The sequence below is a fragment of the Caretta caretta genome, chromosome 2 (genome assembly GCF_965140235.1).
Source record: "Caretta caretta isolate rCarCar2 chromosome 2, rCarCar1.hap1, whole genome shotgun sequence".
NCBI lineage: Eukaryota > Metazoa > Chordata > Testudines > Cheloniidae > Caretta > Caretta caretta.
Genome location: NC_134207.1, coordinates 238659959 through 238672101, shown reverse-complemented (window position 1 = coordinate 238672101; position 12143 = coordinate 238659959). Strand labels below are relative to the sequence as shown.

General features: G+C 42.9%; 1 long non-coding RNA gene across 1 annotated transcript; it reads left to right on the top strand.

Moving 5' to 3' along the window:
* Nucleotides 1-1611: 1611 nt before the first annotated feature.
* Nucleotides 1612-11906, top strand: LOC142071218 (uncharacterized). The gene is made up of 4 exons (XR_012667274.1): nt 1612-1709; nt 3863-3918; nt 5548-5616; nt 9232-11906. It is a non-coding gene; the product is annotated as an uncharacterized LOC142071218 (long non-coding RNA).
* Nucleotides 11907-12143: the final 237 nt, after the last annotated feature.

The following is a 12143-nucleotide window of genomic DNA, read 5'->3' as shown; positions in this document are numbered from 1 at the left end:
ATGCCTGAAACCCTGTCCTCAGCATTTCCTGTTGGCTAATTTAGGCAGCTCCCTGTTCAGATTGCTGGCTTCTGTGGATTACATTTTTAGGCACCTAACTCTCCCCATGGATTGTGTAGGGAGCCTAACTTGAAGCTATGGATTCCATTGTGTGGTAGGATGCTTAAAGTTAGGCACTGGAAAAAATGATCCCTTTATCCCCTCTGTCGACCTAGCCTTTAGTACTATTTGGGCAGTAAATAAATAAGTAATAAAAATACAGTATAAAACATCAGACTCTGGAGCACCAAGAATGACAAAAGTATACTTATGTAATTTACCATTATGATCCAGTTTTTAAGACTTAGTAAACACCAAAATCCTCTGCAAAAAATAACTTTATGTAGCTGCTCTTTGAAACTTTTGGAAACACTTTACTAGGGAGAGCAATTACAAACTGAAGGTCACATCACAAAATCCTGGCCCTTTAACTAAACTAATTGACTTAGTGTTTTGACAACACATTTACTTTTTCTCCCTTTTTATTACATTTTCTATTTTAGTACTGTAACATTGACCTAACATCTAAAAAACCAAGTTCCCTTTTTTCCCCCCTCACCAGATATTTGTTAGTCTTTCTCTACCAGGTTAATTACTGGCTGGAACAGCGGCATGGCCAAGAATGCTTACTGCTTTGGGCACCTACTAATTGGGTTGTTATTAGAGAGAGAAATGGAGAAAATTATTGCTTTTATAAGCCAAAGAGTGTAAAGGAAAAGAAAAGGATATAAATATAGAACAGTTATGCTAGGGAAATTATGGATCTTAAAGCTCTATTTTTCTAAAAGATCCCTTGGGACTTCTTGCATGTATTGAAAATAAAATAGACCAGAAATGTAATAGATTTTATTTTATTTTTTATACCATTTGGGAAAAAAAATGTCCTAAGCCAAAAATCAGAAAGATTTATGATTTCTGCCCCAATCTTGCAACTGCCCCCACATGGCCAGACCCCATGCACAGCCATTTGCAGGAACAGGGCCTAAGTTTGTGTTGAAAATTAAACTTTATGTACGGACACACACACTTTACAGATGGTGTTTCAAATTTATTATTTCTATACACAGGCTCCTGTGGATGTTTTGATTTAGTTAAGGAACAGCTGTGGGAAAGCCTTCATGCAGTTTACCTTATTATTGCTATACCAACATGATGCTGTAGTCTTAGGCCCCAGATCCAATCTTGAAACTTCTTGTATCTAGGCAGGCTGCCGTATCTGCGTCCAGGGGCAGCGAGTTTTAACGGCAAGTGGTGCCTGTACTCCACCAATATGAGAGCACAGGGGCCTGGCTCCACCAAAGTTGGGGACACAGTGTCTCCCCCAGCCCCGCATGCCTCCCCCAGAGCATCCCCCCGGCCATGTCTGATGCCCCCGGGTGATTTAAAAGGGCCCAGGACCCCACTGCCACCACGGGCAGCGCAGTGGGGCTAAGGCAGCTTCCTGCCTGCCCGTTCCGTTTCCGGAAGCAGCCGGCATGTCCCTGCAGCCCCTCGGGGAGGGGGTGTCTCCGAGCGCTGCCACTGCCCCGAGCGCCGACTCTGCAAACTGCGCCCAATGGGAGCTGCGGTGGCAATGCCTGCGAGCCGCGGCACGCGGAGACACTTCTGGCCCCCTGGCATGGGAACTGCTGCAAGAGGGGGGTCTGGGTCATTTTTGGGAGCCACCTGAGGTAAGCGCTGCACCCCAATCCCCTGCCCAAGCCCAGAGCGCACATCCCTCACCCAAACTCCCTCCCGGAGCCTGTCCCCCTCACCCAAACTCCCTCCCAGAGCCCACCCCCTGCACCCCCTCCCAGACCGCAATCCCATGACCCAGCCCAGAGCCCACACACAAACTCCCTCCCAGAGCCCGCATCCCGTACCCCACCTGCACCCCAACTCCATGACCCAGCCCAGAGTCCACACCCCGCACCCAAACTCCCTCCCAGAGCCTCAGGCAGGTGTGGGGGTGCAGGGCAGGACTTGGACCCACTCTGGGCACCACCAAAAATTATACAAACCTGCCGCCCCTGTCTGCATGGGGTCCCATTGACTACAACAGGCTCAGAGAGTGCAGCAGTCTACAACAATTTGTTGCAAGTGAGGATCAGGGGCTTTGATTGTAAGTTCTTTGGAGCAGGATCTATCTTTTTGTTATGTTTGTGTACAGCACCGAGCACAGTAAGAGCCCCAGGCCGCACGCCAGTACAAACAATAACAGCATGAAATACTCCATGAGAAGAATGTTCGAGTCTGCTACGTTTGTAGTAGCAATCTTCTCACTATGTGGTAGCTGTGCAAATATAGTGATGGTGAGATACAAATTGGTGCATTGTGTAAAACTGCCATAAAATTGTGGATAGGTCAACATATAATGAGAACCAAACTAAAACTTTATCCAGCAGTGGAAAGGCCCTGAACTCTCAAGGTTCAGAAGAGTTCAGTTAGCTGCATCCATACCACTTTGCACACTGATTCCCAGCCACTCCCAAAAGCTAAGTGGAGTTGACTCAGGTGCTGTCTGGAGGGAGGACGTAGGTGTTGCAGAAAGTGGTGCTGGCAATTCAATAATTGGCACTTTTCCCTTTAAGTCTGTATTGAACCAGTATTGCAGTGTAGTGCTCTGAAGCACTATGCTTCTGGAGACGCTGTCCTATGACTGAGGCACAGGGTTGGGACTAAGAAGATCTGGGTTCAGTACCTTGGGCAAGTTACTTACAGCCAGATTTTCAGAAGTGGCCGCTGCCTTGAGTTTTGTGCATCCAGCCTTACTGAGTATCCACAGCTCCCATAGTAATAACGTAAAGTGCATGGAATCTGGGAGAGCTGAAGGGTACTCAGCACCTCTGAACCTCATGCCCAAGGCACCCTAGAAACAACTTACCTATGTTGATTATGTCCCATCTTTCTGGGACTCACTATCCCCTCCTGCAAAGCGGTATTATCCTCACAACACTCCAGTGGTGAGGTTATATTAATTAATGCACACAAGGTGCTGAGCTCCTATGTCAATGGGTAGCATAGAACATGGAGAAATAATAAAAATAAATAATTGATCAAAGTGGCTGTCTTCAGCCACCTCAGGCTGGATGCTCTTGTGGAGTACTGTATTCACCAGAGATGAAATTCACATATACAAACACACTATACACCCCATACACAGGAGTTTGTGGCCACTGGATCTGTGTAATCATAGGCACAGTGACAATGCCACTGGCCCTCCCCACACTTCCCAAACCTTCTTCTCCTCCCCTGGATGACCTATCTGGGAGCCCAACATGGCTGTCTGCAGGGGGTGCCTGCTCATCCATCTGCCTCAACCTGTGTGCAGCAGACCTGAGCAGTTTTGCTGTCTTGAGGGCCGTCCAGGGCCCCTTCTATGAGGTGTGAATTTTAGCTCGAGTAAATGATTTCTAGAGGAATTACATAGAGTGAGAGTGAAAATACTGCACTCTGCATGATAGAAACTTCACAGGAACCCCTGGAGTCTTTAAATTAACGCATTGCACTAAACTGCTTTTTGCTGCATCTTTCTCCCAGCTCTCCCATTCACCACTCTGGAAAAAGAAAATGCAGGACAGCTTTCCACAGGTTTACACAAGGAAGATTCTACTCTAATTAACAGTAATCTTGTACAGATTGCATTCTCCTTCAAGATTCAAAGCCTAGCAGGAGGCTGGGGCTGGGCAGAAAAGGAGATTATTAGAACTTTAATTGCATGAGTCTTTGACCCTTCCTAAATTCTTTACAATTTTCTCACAGCTGTAACCCAACTATCTGTATTTTAAAACCATGCCAGGAACATGAACTTTTTGTTTACATTTCAATCTCTTTCAAAGAACAGCCTCTTCAAAAAATGATGGGAAACACCAAGAGGCGAAAATGAAAAATTCTTCCCAGGTAATTTTTCTTCCTTATACAAGTTAAACCTTTCCCAAAGGCATAGACAATGCTAGAGACATCGTCTTACAGAATAACAGAGTGATGGCCAGAATCTCCTTCCACTCACATTATCACAGAGCTGGAAAAAAGAAAAGGCATCAAAATTGCTGTTAAGTTTGGGAAAAAAATCTTGGCCTATTGTGAAAGGCAAGCGAGAATGGCAGCTACCGCAGCCCAAGAATAATGCTCCTATATTTTACAGAACATAAGAAGGAAAGCTCTTTCTTTGCCATAGGAAGAATTAACATTGGGGTCCCGTGCTATTCGGGCCGGCAGTCAAGCTCAACTAGTGCCAATGTATCTACATTTTAAAATCAGGGGTTGTTCAAACCTATAACTTACCATATATTTTCAATGCCCAAAGAAAGATTCAAGGGTCCAGATCCACAGCTGCTATAAACCAAAGTAGCTCCGTTCACTCCAGTTTACCCTCTCTGAGGATCTAGCTGCCAGTGTTTACAGGGACAATGCAGTTCAGACAGATTTGAGTTAAGATCATAGCAGACAATAGAAATCAAACATGGGAAAACACCTGTTTGATCTACTGAAGGAAAGCGTAACTGGGGAGCCTGAAATCCTCCAGCTTGCTATATGAAGTAAAGCGTTATTTTCTTCTGTTCCTTTTTCCTTTCCTCCACCCCAGTTTCATTTTTCACTGAGAACATGCACTATGTTCCAGCATTGTTCATCTTGCACTCCCCTCCTCCTTCCAATTAGCTCTTTTTCCCCTTGTTTGTTTTTTTGTTTGTTTGCTTGTTTCAAATTCAAACATACCTGCTTTCCTGCACCAGCAGCTGCTTGCACTATGGTGAAAGAACCAACATGGAAGACAGTTTGTTTGTAGAATAAGCCCCTCCCACAAAATGCAAAATGAGGCTGGAGGAGCAGAGATGAACATTCTATTTTCATACAGCTATATTAGGGTGACTAGATAGCAAGTGTGAAAAATCAGGACGGGGGTGGGGGGTAATTAGCACCTATATAAGACAAAGCCCCAAATATCGGGACTGTCCCTATTAAATCAGGACATCTGCTCACCCTAAGTTGTATAGACATAACCATCAGCTTCATAGCAGATAGTTTGGACTAGGGTTTGAAGAAGAGGCTATCTGGGATCTAGGGCTGCTTACAGCTATTTTCTTCTTGCTTATACTTTGCATTAAACTACAAAAGTGTAGACGTAATCTTGATGTTTCCTGTTTTCCACTTCTCATAACATGGCACAGTGTGACAGACAGGCCTTGTCTACTGGTTTAACTTGTACTGGTTTAACTTAAATTGGTAAATTTACAGACACAAGCTAAACCAACACTTGCCAAGTTTAGATCAACTTAAGAGTGTCCACATAAAAAGTTGTACTAGTTTAACTAAATCACTTTGGAATTACACTATTAGCTAAAATGATGCAGTTTTTATGTAGACCAGCCCTTACAGAGAGCAATATTTCTTATATGTTTAAACATTTATTCTCTAAATTCTCCTCTAACAGTGTGGAGCTGATGTGTGGATTCAGTCACACTCTCCCACTGAGCTACTGTACCTCTCAGCTCACATTCTTGTTGACCAGTTTGAAATTTTCTCTTACAGCAGAAATTTGTCAGAGGCTAAACCCAAAAATGCAGCAGAATACAAGACATCGTCCCCTCTCACATTCAGGTAATGTCCTGAATTAGCAGAGATAGAGATACAGATTCCTTTCTGATTGCCATGGAACCTGCATCAAGCATACCAATTACTACACCCTTTACTTTTTGTTTGTTGTTTTAGTTCATAAGGGCTGTAAACAACCCTAGCCTCATATTCATGGTAAGAAAAGATTCCTTTGCAGACCATTTACCCTGCAATGATACTATAACACTATCCAGATAAGCTGATATATGTGTAAACACTAACAGCTGGATTTGTTAAGACTAATCAATAAAAAGGATCCCAAGGAGTGAAAATGAACACAACTGGATTTGCTATAGAACTATGTTAGGATCCTATCTAAATGCTTTTAATGCCTCCAGATTAATTAGTGGTAATTTAATCTGATCCTCACCTTCCTAGTGATCAAGCTTCTGTTAATTATCTCTGCAATTCAAAAAAATAAAGAAATAAAATGGAATCCTTTCACACTGTTTTCCAGACACTGGCAGGTAAAATCTAAGTCTCAATTATCATGTGAAAAAAACACTTCTGCCGTATGCAGCTCCAGAGCAATCTAGCACACTCGGGCTAATAAATGCATTTGGTTAAGGACACGGGGGTGGGAGGGAAGTCCACATGTGTAAATTTACTATGTCATTCCTGGTATAGCTAGCCTTTTATTAATGAAGTCTATGTGGACCAGCAAATGTTAATTGCAGTAGATTGCTACGGGGTATGTCAAAAAAGTCAGAATTCTACATCAAGGTAATAATGGCATGGCTGGTAGAGCTCACAGTTCTTTTATGTTTTTAGGTTTTAGATCAATGGCAGTGAAACCTTTAAAGTTCAGATCCCTAAAGGCCAGTGAGATCACTAGGGTGCTAGCTTTAATGGGAAGTCTATTACTGACTTTCTCAATTCCACTTCCAATTCTGCCCACTCACCCTCCTCCACCTCCCTCCTACCAGCACTGTGTGTCATTGGCCCCAGTGTCCAACAAACAGAGCCTTGTTTTGTAAATATAAATGTAATTCTAAGATGAAACATCAGGTATCTCTCTCAGACCCTGCCATGCTGCAGGTGGAACTATACTAGTTGCATACATATTTAAATACCAGCTGACAACAAAAGCCACACCTGACAATGAAGAGTATGGCACAGTTTGAGAGGAAGCCTGGCCCTGTATTTAGGGCACTAGCCTAGGACTTAGAAGAGCTGGGTTAGGGCCATCCCTACCCATATGCAAAGTACGCAGCTGCATAGGGCACCAAATTTCCTGGTGCCCTGCGCAGCTGCATGCTGCTCCAGCCCCTGCCCCGCCTCTTCCCCATGGTAACCGCCCCAGCTCTGCCCCCATTCCCCATAGGACTGCTGCATGGCCTGGCCTGCACTCACCGGCGGCAGGAAATGCAGTGACCTGGCCCCAGTTGTGCTGCTGGTGAGTGCTGGGGGGTGGTTTCCCCCTGTCTCCCAAGCCTGCCCCCCCCCCACACACACACACCCTGTGTGGGGGCTGTGTAGGGCCCCAGAATAGCTAGGGACAGCCCTGGCTGGGTTCAATTCCAGCCTCTAATACAGGCTTCTGGTATGATCAAGTCATTTACTGCCTCTATTGTTCAGGTATCCAAAGGGGACAGCAGTGCTAACTCACAGCAGTGTTAGAGGGTAAATACATTAAAAACTGTAAGGTGCTCTGTTGAGCCGTGTGAGTACTGAAGACAGATAGTTTCTCTATCTGGTGTGCAGGAGGAATTTTTTAACAGCCATATTGTAGACTACAAGAACTCCCCTGCTCAGGAGGCGGTAACTTGTGTGAGTATAAATATGTGTGATGTGGCCTTAGCTATCCAGGTTTTTATATCATGGCCCATCACGGCAGTATTGGAGCAACTAGAGTGGTTGGTGCACAGAGAGTACAAGAGCTACAATGCTACCACCACTTGAGTGAGATCTCTTTAAGCTCAAGTGGTAGAAGAACCATGATTCCAGTCCTGGCTCCTTAAGGGTGCATATGTGTGACTGTGTCCGCAGCACATGGATGTGTTACAGTAACATGGTTATACAGCATAGTTATATGACATAGTTTGTAGCCATGTTAGGTGTGAATCCCCAGTGGCCAGTGATGGGAAACTAGATAGGGAGGGCTCTGAGTTACTACAGAGAATTCTTTCCCAGGTATCTGGCTGGTGGGTTCTGCTGAAATGCTCAGGGTCTAACTGATTGCCATATTTGGGCTCAGAAAGGAATTTCCCCCCGTCTCAGATTGGCTGAGACCCTGGGCGAGGGGGAGGGAGGATTGCGTTCCTCTGCAGTATGGGGCACAGGTCACTTGCAAGCTTAAATGAACGTAAATGGTGGATTCTCTGTAACTTGAAGTCTTTAAATCATGATTTGAGGACTTCAGGAACTCAGCCAGAGGTTGTGGATCTATTAGAGGAGTGGGTGTGTGAGATTCTGGGGCCTGCAACGTGCAGAAGGTCAGACTAGATGACCGTGATGGTCTCTTCTGGCCTTAAAGCCTATGAATCTATGGATACAATCTGCGTTCAGCTGTCTGAAATACAGTTACAAGTCCTAGCATTGCTAGGGTCTCAGAGTTCACTCCTGCCCACGCCTAAATAGTCAAAGTTTGCTTCTTTCTCATCTGTTAAAGCTGCTATGAGCCAAGAGAAGAGGCAAAATAGCCTGCTAGCGACAACAGGCATAACAAAACACCACTTCCTTGCTCAGCTGATAGTAAGCAAGCAGGAGAGCTGTGAGCATAGTAAAACCGCAGCGGAAGCATTAGATCCTGAGAGAGACAGCAGAGAACAGGGCCAATCAGAGAGGGAGCCAGGAGGGCCATTTGGCCTGGGCCTCAAGTTCAAAGGGGGCCTCAAATTTAGACACTTGTTAATTTTTTGGCATTTGATAAGTTTCGCAACTTGTTTTTATGCACATCCCTATCGGACTAAAATGTGACACACTCTCTCAGCTTAGAGCTGCAAATTTAAGCAAATAAGAGATATGATTTGGTAAAAGACAATTTTTTTGTTAACTGATATAGATTTTGTCATATTAAAGAGTTTAAAATGTTCATAAATATTAATAAAAATATATTGGTTCTGATGGTACAAGATTAGACCATGATGAACGTGTCCTCTCAGATCAGCTGATTAGATAAACAAACCACTACTAGTGGCTGGTGCTGGATCAAGTGCATGTTGAAAGGTAGAAAATTGTTACATTTTAGTGTCTTTACTTTTTTACGTCTAGTTGACTAGGGAACTATTTATGTGTGAGAATTCCTCATTATTATCTTCATATGATAGTTAAAAGAGGTGACTGGTTGGTTGGTTGAGCCCTAGCTTGGTAGCTTGGCCATCATCACAGGCTTTCATAGTCTATATGCCCAGATTCAAGGTGAAAATTTGTGAGGACAATCTTGTACAGTGAGTTTTGTGAGGACATGTTTGAAATTTTTGGACATTATCCCTCTGTCTGTATCAGTATCTGTGTTTACTATATATATGTCATCCCTTTGTCTTCAGCTCAGCCTGTTATATTATACCTTGCGTGCTTGAGTTTTGATTCAGTGTTAAGGATAATAACCTGTCTGACTGTTTCATTTTGTGTTCTTAATTAGTATTCCTTCGTTTTAAGTCTTTTCAGCATTCGTGTACCATTCAGCATTTGTGTACATGTTTACAGTAGAAGATTTCAAGTGTAGATAAGCTACTTATTTACAGCAGAATATTTCAAGTGTGGATAGGCTACATATTGACCAGATAGATCATTATGAAGAGGAGACTTTAAAGTGGTGCAAGCAGGAGACGGCAAAAACAACTGAGTGAAGCAGCAGCTAAGAGCTCAAAGCCAATAACTTCATTTCTCTAACCACTGGAAAACACACCTTACCCAACAAACAAGCTACAGATAATGAAAACTCCACAACTTCAACAGGTGATATTTCAGTGCCAATACCCAAACATAAGGACATTAGTCAAGAAGGAGATGTGCCAACAGTAACAGATGCAGCAGAAGATCCTGTGTATGATCAAGAAACTCAACAGCAACAGGAAGATATAGATCTTATGCAGCAAGAGCAATTCATGAGTACTACAGGTTTGACTGTGACTGACATTGGAATTATTGACAAGAGCAATGCTGCCCAAATGCAATCTTTTCTTCAAATTAGTTGTTTTGAAATTCCAAGTAACATTCCACGAGATGCTGATAATCATGCTTTCCCTACTCGTCTGCTGACAAAAACTCTTCCAAATGGTGAGACCTGCACAAGAGACTGGTTATGTTGCAGTACGGAAAAACAATCTCTGTACTGTGCACCCTTTTGTGCACATTTTGGACAAAAGTGCTGCAAATGCATGAGTTCTCTCTGATCAATCAGGATGAGTATCAGGATGAGCACCAACAGAGGTTGGAGGAAGTTAGAAGACCAAATACCATCAAATGAGAGTTCAACATCACACAAAGAAAACTATGTTGCATGGAAATCAGCCAGTAGGGCAGCATCAGCTGAAAGTTCAGTTGAGAATTTACTTTTGACTGAACACTCTACAGAAACTAATAACTGGAAAAAACTTCTTGAGCGTATCCCGAATGTCATCCTTTTTCTTTCTGAGCGGGGATTGACTTTGTTTAGCTCCAGTCAATGTATTGGTGATTGTGCAAATGGAAACTTTCTAGGCATAGTTGAGCTCCTCAGCAAATATGACCCACTTTTATCAGAGCATGTTAAACATGTTCGAGAACCACAAGAGAGTCAAAAAGCTCATGCAAGTCCATTATCTCTCCACATGCATACAAAACGAGTTTATTGAGCTATGTGGATCATTCATACAAACAACAATTCTTGATGAGATTCGAAATGCCAAGTATTTTTCAATCATTGTTGATGCCACTCCAGATTGTTCTCACAAGGAACAGACTACTATGGTTATTTGATATGTTAAGATTGTAGACAGCTCAAAATTTTCTATTGAACAAAGGTTTATTTTGTTTGATAATTTCACGAGAAAAACTGGAAAAGAAATTGCTGCTCGAGTACTAGTAATTCTAGAAGGTTTTAAGTTAGATTTTCAAGTGTACATTGGACAAGCCTATGACAGTGGATCTAATATGGCTGGGAAGTACAACGGTATACAAGCAGTTCTGCTTGAGCATAATTCAAACTGTATTTTTTCCAGCTGTGGACACCACACACTAAACCTTGTAGGTGCTGATTGTGCTGAATCATGCAAGGAGACAATTACTTTGGAACTGTTCAGCAAATATACAATCTCTTCAGTAGCAGTCCACAAAGGTGAGAAATTCTGAAGCAATATCTTCCTGTTTCACTGGCTGGGATGTCCAAAACTAGATGGTCTGCACAGATTGATGGTGTTCAACCAGCTATGCAGCATTTGAATTCAGTGAGAAAGGTTTTAAATGAGCTTGAATCTCTCAGTCTCACTGCACAGGCTCGAACTGAACTTCAGTCTAATTCAGAAGCACATGTCCAAATTTGAATGCATTCTGATGTCATCTTTTTGGATGAAGCTACTTACAATGATCCACCAAACTAATCTGGTAATTGAAGCATGCAATGCTACACTTGATGTTGAGAGGAAACACTGAAAGTCTTATCAATGACATTCAACATGTTTGTGAACAATGGGATGCAATCCTGACTGAGTCCAAATTAGTAGCACAGAATATTGGCATTTCATCTGAGTTCTCCACCAATTGCAATTTACCTACTGAATCCGATGCTGAGCAGCATTATAGGGTCAATGTCTTCCTTGTCATCATTGACTCTATTCAGTGAGGTCTTACACGTCAATTTGAGTCACTGCGACTCATTTGTACCCTTTTTGGGTTTCTTTGGCAGTTCAACACACTGAGTAATGAAGATCTACTTTCTGCAGCTGAACAATTTCAGCAACAGTACAACAAAGAAATCTCAAAAGATCTCAATGACGAGGTCATCTTCCTCAAACGAATATATTCCACAAACTTTAAATTGGATTGCAAGCCAAAGGAATTGCTTCAAGAAACACTCAAATTTGGACTCTCTGGGGTGTTTCCTAATATCACAATTGCATTGCGTATTTTTGTCAGTTTGCCTGCACCAGTGGCTACAGGTACCTTCAACGTGTTGAAGCAGGTAAAGAACTATCACCGTTCAACTACGGGACAAGAGTGTTTGCATGGGGTTGCCATGCTTAATATCAATTGTGACATTGCACGAAAGCTCAATTTTTCCTCAATAATTAGTGCATTTGCACAGAAAAAGGCTAGAAAGGAATTTGTTAAATAAAAAAAATTTCAAATTATGTCTCACTGTTTTTTTGGTGCCTTATTTTGTTTTCATGTGTCGTCATTTTTTATTATGGCTAGGGCCTCAAAAGCTGGAAGTGGCGCAGGCCTCTCTGGACCTCTGAGAGGGCCTGGCAGAGAATGTAAACTGTGTCTTGTAAATCAGTGGGGCAAGTACAGCCAAAGCACCAAATCAAGTCAGATGGGTCTTAAAACATGTCCCATGCCCACTCTTGCCTTGTACCCGGAGGGTGAGA